The sequence below is a fragment of the Chroicocephalus ridibundus genome, chromosome 1 (assembly GCF_963924245.1).
Source record: "Chroicocephalus ridibundus chromosome 1, bChrRid1.1, whole genome shotgun sequence".
NCBI classification, from domain to species: Eukaryota; Metazoa; Chordata; class Aves; order Charadriiformes; family Laridae; genus Chroicocephalus; species Chroicocephalus ridibundus.
In genome coordinates this window covers 15407625-15419609 of record NC_086284.1, presented here as the reverse complement: position 1 = coordinate 15419609, position 11985 = coordinate 15407625, and positions in this window count along the sequence as shown.

Sequence of the window (11985 nt, the reverse complement as noted above, 5' to 3'; positions counted from 1 at the left end):
ATGTAACTATTCAACAGGGAGCCCAAAACTCTACCGGACTGTGCACTAAGCTCATTAGGCACACAATTCATCCACCAGCAGGTGAAGGAGCCTTCTCCCAAAACTAGAATGGACTCTCGAGGTGTATTTTAGCTAATAAACAACACGAACCAAGGAGCAGTGTCTCTACTGAGGCCACCAGGTGAGGTACCGACCAGGTGCATACAACTCTATTCTCTAATCTCTGATATAAACTGGACGCCGGGAACGGATGCTGATCTATGACAAACACTAGACCATGCCCAAGTGTTATGATGCTAATAGACAAGGCCAGAATCATGATGATTATGCTAGTAATTTAGCAGCATGCACAACCAGGTTTCAATATTCCTTCAGGCCTGTGGCAAGGTTAATTTTATTTTACTGGTGTAAACACGGCCTCAGCACTCCTTGACATGGCATTTCAAATCTAGCATCTGCCTTTAAAATTACACCTGGGGGACAACAACCCTACACAGCAGTGCAGGCGGGGGGAGGACTGGACGGAAAGTAGCTTTGCAGAAAAGTACTTGGGAGGTCCTGGTGGACAACAACATGAGCCAGCACTGTGCCCTTGCAGCAAAAAAAAAGCCCATAGCCTCCTGGGCAGATTGAAAGGGATGATCCTTCCCCTCTACTCAGCACTCATGAGATCATATCTGGAGTATTATGACCAGATTTGTACCAGAAATCATAAGCTGGAGGAAGTCCTGTGAAGGGCTGGAGCTCCTACCCTGTGAGGGAACTGGGGCCTTTCAGGCTGTAGAAGAGAAGGCTCAGAGGGAATCTTGTTGCTTTAAAAAAGTAATACCTTATAGGAGGGTGTGGAGATGACAGAGGCAGACACTTCTCAGAGGCTGAGGCTGACAGCAAAAGGGCTAAGGGTCACAGTCATGAGCCGCAACACAGGAAATTCCAATTAGACATCAGGAAAACATTTTGACCGTGAGGGTGGTCAATTATCAGAGCAGGCTGCCCAGAGAGGTTGTGGAATCTCTGTGTTTAGTGACATTCACAGCTTGACGGGACACAGCCCTGGACCTGCTGTGAGCAGGGGCTACAACTAGAGGAGATACCTCCCAGCCTCTTTCGTTCTCTGACCAAATTCTGTGACCAAACATTTCTAAAACTACCATAAAGGAAACTGCTTTTAATCTAAACATAGCCGCTTTAACCTAAGTACAGCTAAATCATCTTTGGTTAAGAACTTACCACGCTGGAGTGATAACAGATTTTTTCACCCTTTCAGGTTCCTTACTCCATTTCATCTAGGAAGAAATTATCTAAATTACGTACTCTTTTCCTTTCTGTGCATCTGAAAAAAATCTTCACTTTACAGTTGGCTTCCAAATAGTAGATTGCAGAATCAAGGCCTCAGTTAATACTGCAGGAGTTTTTTATTCATTTTGGCTCTATTGCCCTGCTTCCCACAGGCAGTGTGCAATTACTTTAAGGAAAATAAAAGATATTACCCAGCAGTGGTGCATGACACTTCCTAGTCACTTCTACTGGGGAACACAGCACTGCAGTAAAGCTCCCTTTAGGAGGTAGAAAGTCACGTGGAAAAAAGCATCAGTGCTTCACTATATTTTAATTTCTGCAAAGGTAACGTGAAGAGACTCAACTTGGTGAATCAGAACCGTGCAGTGATCTGTTCAGATTCAGACTTCCAAGGTACCTCCCAAACCCCTGAAACTCCCAGGACTGCTGCATTTGTCTTTCCTCACCCTGTGAAGGCCCCAAATGTAAGATTTTAAAAGGCTCTCCTGAACATGATGGCTAATAAGATGCAAACCCATCAAATTTTATGGCAGAGTTTACTCATCATATGTTACATTATCTACCTAATATATATGACAGTACTATGGTAAAGAGGGGAATTTTAAGGGGCCATCAGCTCCTCCAGCTTTCAGACAAGCTCAGCCAGCCTTAGACCATCTCTGACAGACTAGATCTCTCTTAAAAACTGACAGTGCCTGGGACCGCACAGGCTCCCGAGGCAATCTGTTCCAGTGCTTAACTATCTTTATAGTTAGAAAGTTTCCCCTAATATCTAACCTAAATCTCCTTTGCTACAAATTAAGCTGATTACTTCTCATCCTACCCTCCACGGACACAGAGAATCATTGATCACCCGCCTCCTTAAACCTTCAATATGGTTGAAGACTCCACTCCTGTTCCCCCCTTTTCCTTCTCTTTTCTAGACCAGCTGATTCCTCCAGCCTTTCCTCAGAGGTCGCACTTCTTTCTGTTGAGCCCCTTTCAAGTTCGTTTGCATTTTTCTTAAAATGTGACATCCAAAACAGTACTCCAACATAGATTTTGTAAATGCGAAGTAAAAGAAACAACTTAATGTCATGTCTCACTTAGGACATGTCAATGCATTCAGGGAAGGCATCGGTAATTTTTATTGTAAAATTTATTAACTTTATAATTACATAACAATGTAATTAACATTACACTCTTAGCCTGTCTTCAGTCTATGATCCAACACCACCACCAGATCTTTTTGACAGCACTGCAGAGTAACCACTTTCCTCCACTCTGTACTGGATTTTTCCTTCCTAAAATATAGTCTTTAGATTGGTCTTTATTAAATTCCACTTTTGTGATTTAAAACCATCTAGATAGGATTTTAACAAGATTGATTTCAGTTTTAAGCCCATATTCCAAAATGCTTGAAGTCCCCGGCATATTGTTGTTCTAACAGATATACAGATTTTTTTTCTTATATTTCTTGCTATCTGTACTGTATCTCATGCTGTTCTCTTATTTTCACCATAACCCTTGCAATATTTATTATCAGAACTATCTGTTGCAGATTTTTCTATCGTTCTTTGACTCTTGGATCTTTAGGAAGTTCTAATGCAGTCACAAGTTTCTTGATACACATCCTATTTTCTCCACATCCCTTCTGATTTTTATTCCTGCTATATTAATAATTTTGTCCGCGTTAAACAAAACAAGTACATGAAAAACTGTTCCCAGCAGATTTCCAAACACAGAATTGGGTAGTGTGCGTCCAGCCAGGCTGCTTTTTCTGGGCGACTTTTATTCTCTGGCTCTCGCCATTACCAGTCTTGCTCTTTGAATGCTTCTCACGCTGTTAAACACACTTCACATACTTCCCCACCTGATCCAATCATTTCTTGTAAAGCTCTTCATGAGTCACCCTTATGCTTTCATTATTATTCCCTTCATCCAGATGTTCTCAAAATTCCTATCATCACTTCCTGGACAATCAAGTAAGCACAGACATGCCTCGTTTTTCTCTTGCTGGTATAATTATGACATAAAGCACAGTTTTTACTGACTGCATCTCATGCATGTATTTATATAACTAAACACACATATACAGAAAGGTGTATAATTCTATCTCACTTAGCAGAACCAGCTACCAAAACCACCAGCAGTCACTGAACCAATTCTTAAGAAACATTTTCAGCAAGCTACGGCCTCTTCCACTGCTGGTTGCCTTCTCCTTCTCCTTCTTCTCCTCCTCCTCCTCCTCCTCCTTCTTCTCCTCCTCCTCCTCCTCCTCCTTCTTCTTCTCCTCCAGCCTGCCTAGCCATGATCCTCACTGAGAGAATAATTGTCATTCTGGCTGCAAAACTCTCTATCTACCACACAGCTCAGCAGGATTCATCTTATATAGTCTATATGTGGTTTGCAGTTTAAAGTGGAACACGGTTTTTACAGCAGCATTCATATATGGATATGGATTATGGTTTCGATTAACTTTATACTATTTTATATTTTAACTATATGGCCATACACTTACAAATAAAATGAGTATGATTTTTCTTCACTGCCATGGTACTAAATATGTATTAATCACTGGTAACAGAGGAGAAGGGAGGGCTAGCTCATAATTAGGGCACGTCAGTGCTGCTGAAGGAAGTTCAATGAGCTCTACTGGGCTTTCTTGCGAAGTAAGCCACTGCTGCGTGTGAGCAAAGGTACCACAGCCTCTCCTGAGCAGCAAGAATAATCAACTTGTACAGAGCTTTTATCCAAGGAATATCAAATTGGCTACCCAATGTTAATTAACTCTCATGGTGGTCCTGTGTGGTGCATTGCTATTGTTACTCACAAACAAAACAAACTTTGCTAATTTACCATCAAGCTGACTGAAGTAATTAACATAATCCATATGCAAAACACACGACTATTCTCATTCAAGGACTCTCAGCCTTCAAAAAGATCAAGATAGTCACACATTTATGGGTTTCTTTTCAGTTAAGAGACAACATTAATTAAAAATATTCACTGAAGACACAACCCTGCCCCTCCATCATGAGGTGTGAGTGGTCCCAAAGCCAGAGCTGTTACTTCTCATGTTTGAAGAGTATTTTTCCCATCCCACAGAGCAGACGCATGTGGTCCTTGCAGGGAAGGGACACTGTGCACCCCAGCTCCACCGGGTCTGCAGCCAACACACGTGTGGTCATAGAATCATAGAATCGCCTAGGTTGGAAGGGACCTTTCAGATCATCAAGTCAAACCATCAACCTAACACTGACAAAACCATCACTAAACTATGTCCATAAGCATCACATCTACCCATCTTTTAAATACCTCCGGTGATGGCGATTCCACCACTTCCCTGGGCAGCCTGTTCCAATGTTTGATAACCCTTTCAGTGAAGAAATTTTTCCTAATATCCATCCTAAACCTCCCCTGGCGCAACTTGAGGCCATTTCTTCTTGTCACGGAATCACGTAATTTCAGAGTTGGAAGGGACCTCTAAAGATCATCTAGTCCAACTCCCCTGCTAAAGCAGGATTGCCCAGAGCACATTACTCAGCACTGCATCCAGGTGGGTCTTGAAAGTCTCCAGACAAGGGGACTCCACCACCTCCCTGGGCAGCCTGTTCCAGTGCTCTCTCACCCTCACCGTAAAGAAGTTTTTTCTCATATTTGATGGGAACTTCCTATGTTCCAACTTGTGCCCATTACCCCTTGTCCTGTTACTGTGAACCACTGAAAAGAGTCTGGCTCCATCCTCCTTAAACCCACCCTTTAGATACTTGCAAACATTCATAAGGTCTCCCCTCAGCCTTCTCTTCTCCAGGCTGAAGAGTCCCAGCTCTCTCAGCCTTTCCTCATAAGGGAGATGCTCCAATCCCTCAGTCATCTTAGTTGCCCTTCGCTGGACTCTCTCCAGTAGTTCCCTGTCTCTCTTGAACTGGGGACACAGTATTCCAGTTGTGGCCTCACCAGTGCAGAGTAGAGGGGGAGAATGACCTCCCTTGACCTGCTGGCCATACTTTTCCCTATGCAGCCCAGAATTCCATTTGCCCTCTTGGTGACAAGGGCACATTGCTTGCTCATGGATAATTTACTGTCTACCAAGACCCCCAGATCCTTTTCTTCAGAGCTGTTTTCCAGCAGGTCCACCCCTAACCTATACTGGTGCCTGACATTCTTCCTCCCCAAGTGCAGGACCCTACACTTGTCCTTGTTGAAGCTCATTAGGTTCTTCTCTGCCCAGCTCTCCAGCCTGTCTAGGTCACGCCGGATGGCAGCACAGCCCTCTGGGGTGTCAGCCACCCCTCCCAGTTTGGTATCATCAGCAAACTTGCTGAGGATACACTCTGTCCCCTCGTCCAGGTCGTTGATGAATATGTTAAACAATACTGGTCCAAGTATATCCTATCACTTGTTACTTGGGAGAAGAGACTGACCCCCACCTCACTACACCCTCCTTTCAGGTAGTTGTAGAGAGCAATAAGGTCTCCCCTCAGCCTCCGCTTCTCCAGGCTGAACCACCCCAGTTCCCTCAGCTGCTCCTCATAAGACTTGTTCTCTAGACTTTTCTCCAGACTTGCTCTGTCATGCTCCCATAGGCACTAGTTCCTGAGGGGCCAGGGCCAATGCCAGTTGCTCCCACCCAGCCTGCAGCGCTGCCAAGACACCAGGAGCAACCCAGGGCCAGCAGAGCAGGGGACCTGGGGGGATTCCTGGCTCCCCATGGTGCCCAGAGCCCAGTTACCCCAGCAGGGTCATGGCAAAATGTGTGGCCACTTGAAACTCAAGTGGTCCAGCGGTGCCCACATGGATGTGCTGAAACAGAAGTCCTAAATAACTAACGGTATTTTTGTTTACCTAGAAGCATAAATTATGAGCCCCCAAGGAAGCTTGTCTATACAACCAAAGATATGTAATAACTGCTGACAGTCTCACATGATGTATAGCTTTATTTTGACATCTAAAGGATTATTTTCAATTATTTCTTCCTGGACAATTATGCTTATTCTAGCACCATAATGCATTGTGTCAGTCATCTCTGGACATAAAACACTTTAATAGTGTACAGTAAGCTTTTTCCTTCCACACAAAATATCTTTGGACCTATAATTACATTTCATAAAACCTCAGTACCATAATTTAGCAGTCCCTTTCATAATGTTAGGTCTACATTTGTACAAAATAAAAAAGGCCGTATATATGCTTTATCTCTAAAGCTTTAATTTATTTCTTGTCTATACAAAGTGTCAAAAGTTTGGTCAAAGTGGTGTGTTATGAGGCAAGAATTAAGCTAGTATAACACCTTGACAAGGCCATTCCGCAACTGGCAGCAATACAGGATTAGTTTGGGTTTGAAATTAGTTAACTTCACCACAAAACTTTCCTAATAGTAGATCAATAATCTCCTCACCATTTATTATCCCACTTACCTCCAACCCCAAGCTATTTCACAGCATTTTAGAGGAGGACAACCCACTGGCTAGGGCTGTGCCAGAGTTTTCTGCTCTGCTGCAGATTGTTTTTATAAACTCCAGCAAATCACCAGGTGCCTCCAGGACAGGAATAACAACATGGGCTTTGTAAAGGCAGCTATAGCAAGGACCATAAAGGGCTCAGGTATCTTGGTAGGGTTCCTATATAGCAGACAAAGCAGCAAAATTCAAGGCAAAGCCATACAGATAGGGAAGTAGACTTTTATTTTCAAAGAAACAGGTTTCCCTCCCTCACACCAATTCTCTCAAACTTCTCTCATTTCTTGATGATTATAAGCACTGAGATGTGCGTGTCCAAGTAGCCTGTCCAGGATGACTTATGGTGACACAGAAGGTGAGGAACACCAGCTAAAAAGTCCTCATCCAGTCTTCTGGGTTCATACTGAATGCTGATGACACACAAGAGCTTTAGAGCCTTCACAGACTCTGTTGCCAAAGAAAGTTCATGTCCAGTGTGAGCTGTTTTGCACCAGTGTGGCACCATATATGTAATGAGGTCTGTAATCTTGGAGCAACCATAACTGCTTCCAACACTTGCCCTTGCTTTTATTTACATCCTTTTTCTAGTTCACAGAATCACAGAATCACAGAATGATAGGGGTTGGAAGGGACCTCTGGAGATCATCTGGTCCAACCCCCCTGCCACAGCAGGGTCACCTACAGCAGGCTGCATAGGAATGCCTCCAGGCGGGTTTTGAATGTCTCCAGAGTTGGAGACTCCACCACCTTGCTGGGCAGCCTGTTCCAGTGCCCTTCCACCCTCAAAGGAATGAAATTCCTCCTCGTGTTTAGGTGGAACTTCCTATGCTCAAGTTTGTGCCCATCACCTCTTGTCCTGTCCCCAGGCACCACTGAAAAGAGCCTGGCCCCATCCTCCTGACACCCACCCTTTAAGTATTTATAAGTGTTGATAAGATCCCCCCTCAGCTGTCTTTTTTCCAGACCGAAGAGACCCAAATCCCTCAGCCTTTCTTCATAAGAGAGGTGTTCCAGTCCCCTCAACATCTTGGTAGCTTTCTGCTGCACCCTCTCCAGCAGTTCCCTGTCCTTCTTGAACTGGGGAGCCCAGAATTGGACACAGTACTCCAGGTGTGGCCTCACCAGGGCAGAGTAGAGGGGGAGGATGACTTCCCTCGACCTGCTGGCCACACTCTTCTTGATGCACCCCAGGATGCCATTGGCCTTCTTGGCCACAAGGGCACATCGTTGGCTCACGGTCATCCTGTTGTCCACCAGGACTCCCAGGTGTCTTTCCACAGAGCTGCTCTCCAGCAGGTCAGCCCCCAACATGGACTGGTGCAGGGGGTTATTTCTCCCCAGGTGCAGCACCCTACGCTTGCCCTTATTGAATTTCATAAGGTTCCTCTCTGCCCAACTCTCCAGCCTGTCCAGGTCTCTCTGTATGGCAGCACAGCCTTCCGGTGTGTCAGCCACCCCTCCCAGCTTTGTGTCATCACCAAACCTGCTGAGGGTGCACTCTATCCCCTCATCCAGGTCATTGATGAATATATTGAAGAGGACTGGACCCAGCACTGACCCCTGGGGAACACCACTCATCACTGACCTCCAACTAGACCCTGTGCCCCTAATCACAACCCTCTGAGCTCTGTCTTTCAACCAGTTTTCTATCCACCGCCCTGTCCATTCATCTAACCCACTCTTCCTAAGCTTTCCTATGAGGATGCTGTGGATGCAGCAGGATGTAGTTCGCCTTGCTCTTCTCAGTGTTTTGACTTACAGTGTATACACCATTATTTTAAATACTACTTTGACATTTATTCTGCCTTTACACATGCACAGTCTTTTCACACTCTGTATACTGACAGATGTGATTTACAAATTTCTGCACCTAAGAAAGTACTAGCAGCAGTAAAGGTCTCACCTTGACATGTAGGGCAAGAGCACATTCTCACCCAAATGCCATCTTTCACAGCTTTCAGGTACAGGAACTGGAGATCCAGGAGATGGAAACCATTTATTCTAAGAACAAGCAAAGCCATATAGGTACAGTGGAATGAGTTTGTGATATATTGCTCTATCCATCACCTCAAAGACACAATTTTCATTCAAACCATGGCTCACACTGCTGAACAGGGGTTAAATCAGAGACATGAGCCCAAATTTTCTACCAACAGATGGAATTTCGTCAGAACACAAGTCACACTGGAATTAGTGGTTGCACAGGCACCATGGGCGTTCGAAAGCAACTTCCAAAGCTTATGGTTAGGGACTTACAAAAAGCGTGGCTTAGTTGATCATGATTCTGTTCATTTATAGACCCCAGATGACACTTTTTGGTGCTTGGAAAAAAATTTTTCTCTTGGTACTCAGGAGACCAAGGGTAGAATTAGGATCATAAGTTTGTACAATCACTTTTGAATACTTTTGAACACTTCAAATGAAATTAATATTTAAGAAAAATGCTTCTTATTGTTTTAATGAGTGTTACTAAGTAGCTCAGTCCCCCTTGCTCCGTAATTCTCAATTAGTCTTATGCACATTGGTAATAGGATATGAGATCATTAACCTGTAAATCACTGGTTCAAATCTTGAACCGGTCATTAGTGACTAGAAGGAATTAGTATCTAATGACTGGTTTCATTCCACTGGACAAATAGTCACTGCCACAGCTGGCATTAGAAAATTATTTCAGTAGAGACCTAGGAAATGTACCAGGTCCAGATTTTGCTTCTGACAATTTGATATCCCAGACCCTCTCCCTGTTAAGCTTTGAAACTAATAATTTTTTTCACTTACTCTTTTAAAGAGCAGCTCCTACAACATTGTTGGGAAATGACACAACAGTCTGAAACAAAGCATTTTTTAATGTCTGGATCTAGTTTTCTGGAGATTTCTGTCTTGTAACTCAATCACTGTTGTCTGAAAAAAAACCAAGAGAACAAGAAATGCATTTCCCACAGCTGGGACATTTAATAATCTGTCTCTCTGTCTCCTGAGTGGATTTCTCTGCTTGATCAACATCTGGAAATCGCAGTGGTCCCTGCTAATACACAGAACCGCTCCACATTGTACTTGCAGCAAGCCTCATCTGTCCCGCAGCAAGGCTGTGATGATGGGACCAAGGGTTGGAAGGACTCTTCAACGCCACAGAGGTCAGACTCTTGCAATCCAGAATAGCCCAACAACATCCACATCACAAGCATTGCCAGGCACCAAACACTTCCAATGGCCTCTAGCAAACTTGAACTGGAAGTCAGGACAGATTACTCAGATGAAATGCAGCATTATTGCCCAGCTTCTTCTAATTTAAGCATTCGCTACTGGGAACACAGCAGTGTCACTGGGAACACAGCAGTAACAACTGGGTTAGAAAGGCCTTTGGTCAAACACAATATATGTCTTCTTAAGCAAGAACATAAATACAAAGACTAAGATCACAAAAGGTGCAATATGTCATAGGAGGAAAGCAGGAGAAATTAATGATATCGTGAACTCCCAAAGCACTAATAAGGGGCATTTTTTTTAAATGAAAACAGGCGGTAGACCCCAGGTGCCAGATCTTTATAGGCTGCCATCTGACTACACAGGTAGTAGCCTTGTACAGCCACTCTCATGTATTTATAATAAGTTATTACATGAGTCAGAAGCCACATACTGACCTTTGCAGTCCATTAATTTTATTTTTTCCTCCTGTTCAATTAGTGGAAGACCTTGAGTCATTGTGGGTAACCCCAGGAGAATTGTAATTATGAATTAATATAAAGCCAACGTGTGGTGCAAAGCTCCGAAGTACTTTTGTCACCACGTGTTTATGGTAATGAAACCGTGATGAAGATTTTATCGCTGAGTAAAACACTTTTGAATGTACCGTCACTGACCTGCAAACTGTTCACATGGCAAATGTATTAGGACATTTGCCTAAAGATCTCTCTCACAGCTGAGAAATAAGCCAGGCTGGTTTCGAATAGGATTTAGCAAACTAATCACCACCTACAAGTTTTGCAAATTGCAAATTCTCACACCTCCCGCTGCAAACAAGGCTTAGGTATTCAGTAAGTAAAACCCAATTAATAAATAGATTTAGGATGTGTGTGTTTTAAGCTACTGCCTGTCAAAAGCAGTAAATCAGGTCCTCATCTCTTCTGCACTGATAACATAGGTGTGGGTTAGCACACATAGAAAATACTGCTCCAGCATGGACTAATTGTAAAAGTAACCAAACAAACTGAAGCAGCATTTGCATTTCTTCCTTTTACCTGTCAGTCCGTCAATCACTTCTTCAAACTCCACACTGGTACAGAACCACGTCATGCAGCAACGCAACCAGAGAGGGGAAATATTTCAGCATGGGCTCCATCCTCAAAGCCCTCAGCACACTCCGTTATGAAGAGGCACAGTCAGGTCTCACTATCTTCTGTGCAAAGATTAAAAACATCCAATAGAATAAAAAGGAAATCAGTTGGTTATTTATTGTTTACCATAAGGCTGCTCTGGCTCATGCTACAAAAAGGCAGCTGGAGAAAAGAGAGCCAGCACAGAGTCGGAGATGTGTTCCCTGTCCTCCCCACTGGGTATCGTCCCAAAGCGTGAATGACTTTGTGCCGCTTGTGGGATTTGTCAACTACACTTGCAACCGTGCCGCCTGTGTGGAGGGCAAGGACAGGCTCGGGAAGGCCACGTGTCCACCACACAACGAGCCATGAACCTGCAGACCAGCGTGGGCACCGGCCAGCCAAAGCTCCTTCCCTGATCCATGCTCTTACCTGGCTTTGCAGCCTGATGTCCCGGGCTCTGCCTGCGTCAGGCTCAGGCTTCATGGGGCAATATTGCTCTGAACCTGACACAATTAGGCCCTGGAGCACATAAAAGGTATAAAAAGTTGCAGTCCATATTTTACCTCACCTGCATAAAAATAGATCACTCCAGTTTCCAAAGCAAGCAGTTAATCTTCATAAGCATAACCTATATTTTCTCAAGGAGGGGAGGAAGAAAGAATAGTCTCTGCAAGTTTGTTATCTCTGACATATTTTTCCTAAGCTGGCTGATTGCATTAATAAGGCAAAAGAAGACACATATATTAAAAATCCTGCATTTAAAACTTACTTTGTTTGATCTACAACAAACTGACAAATCCAAAAAATTCAAAGTTATAGATGATACTTTATTTCAGAAAAGGAATAGAAATCTTAGACACAGACTCAGGACAGCAGAACCGTCTCCAGACAAAATCTGTAATTTGTGTTGCATTAAATCAGGCAATTAA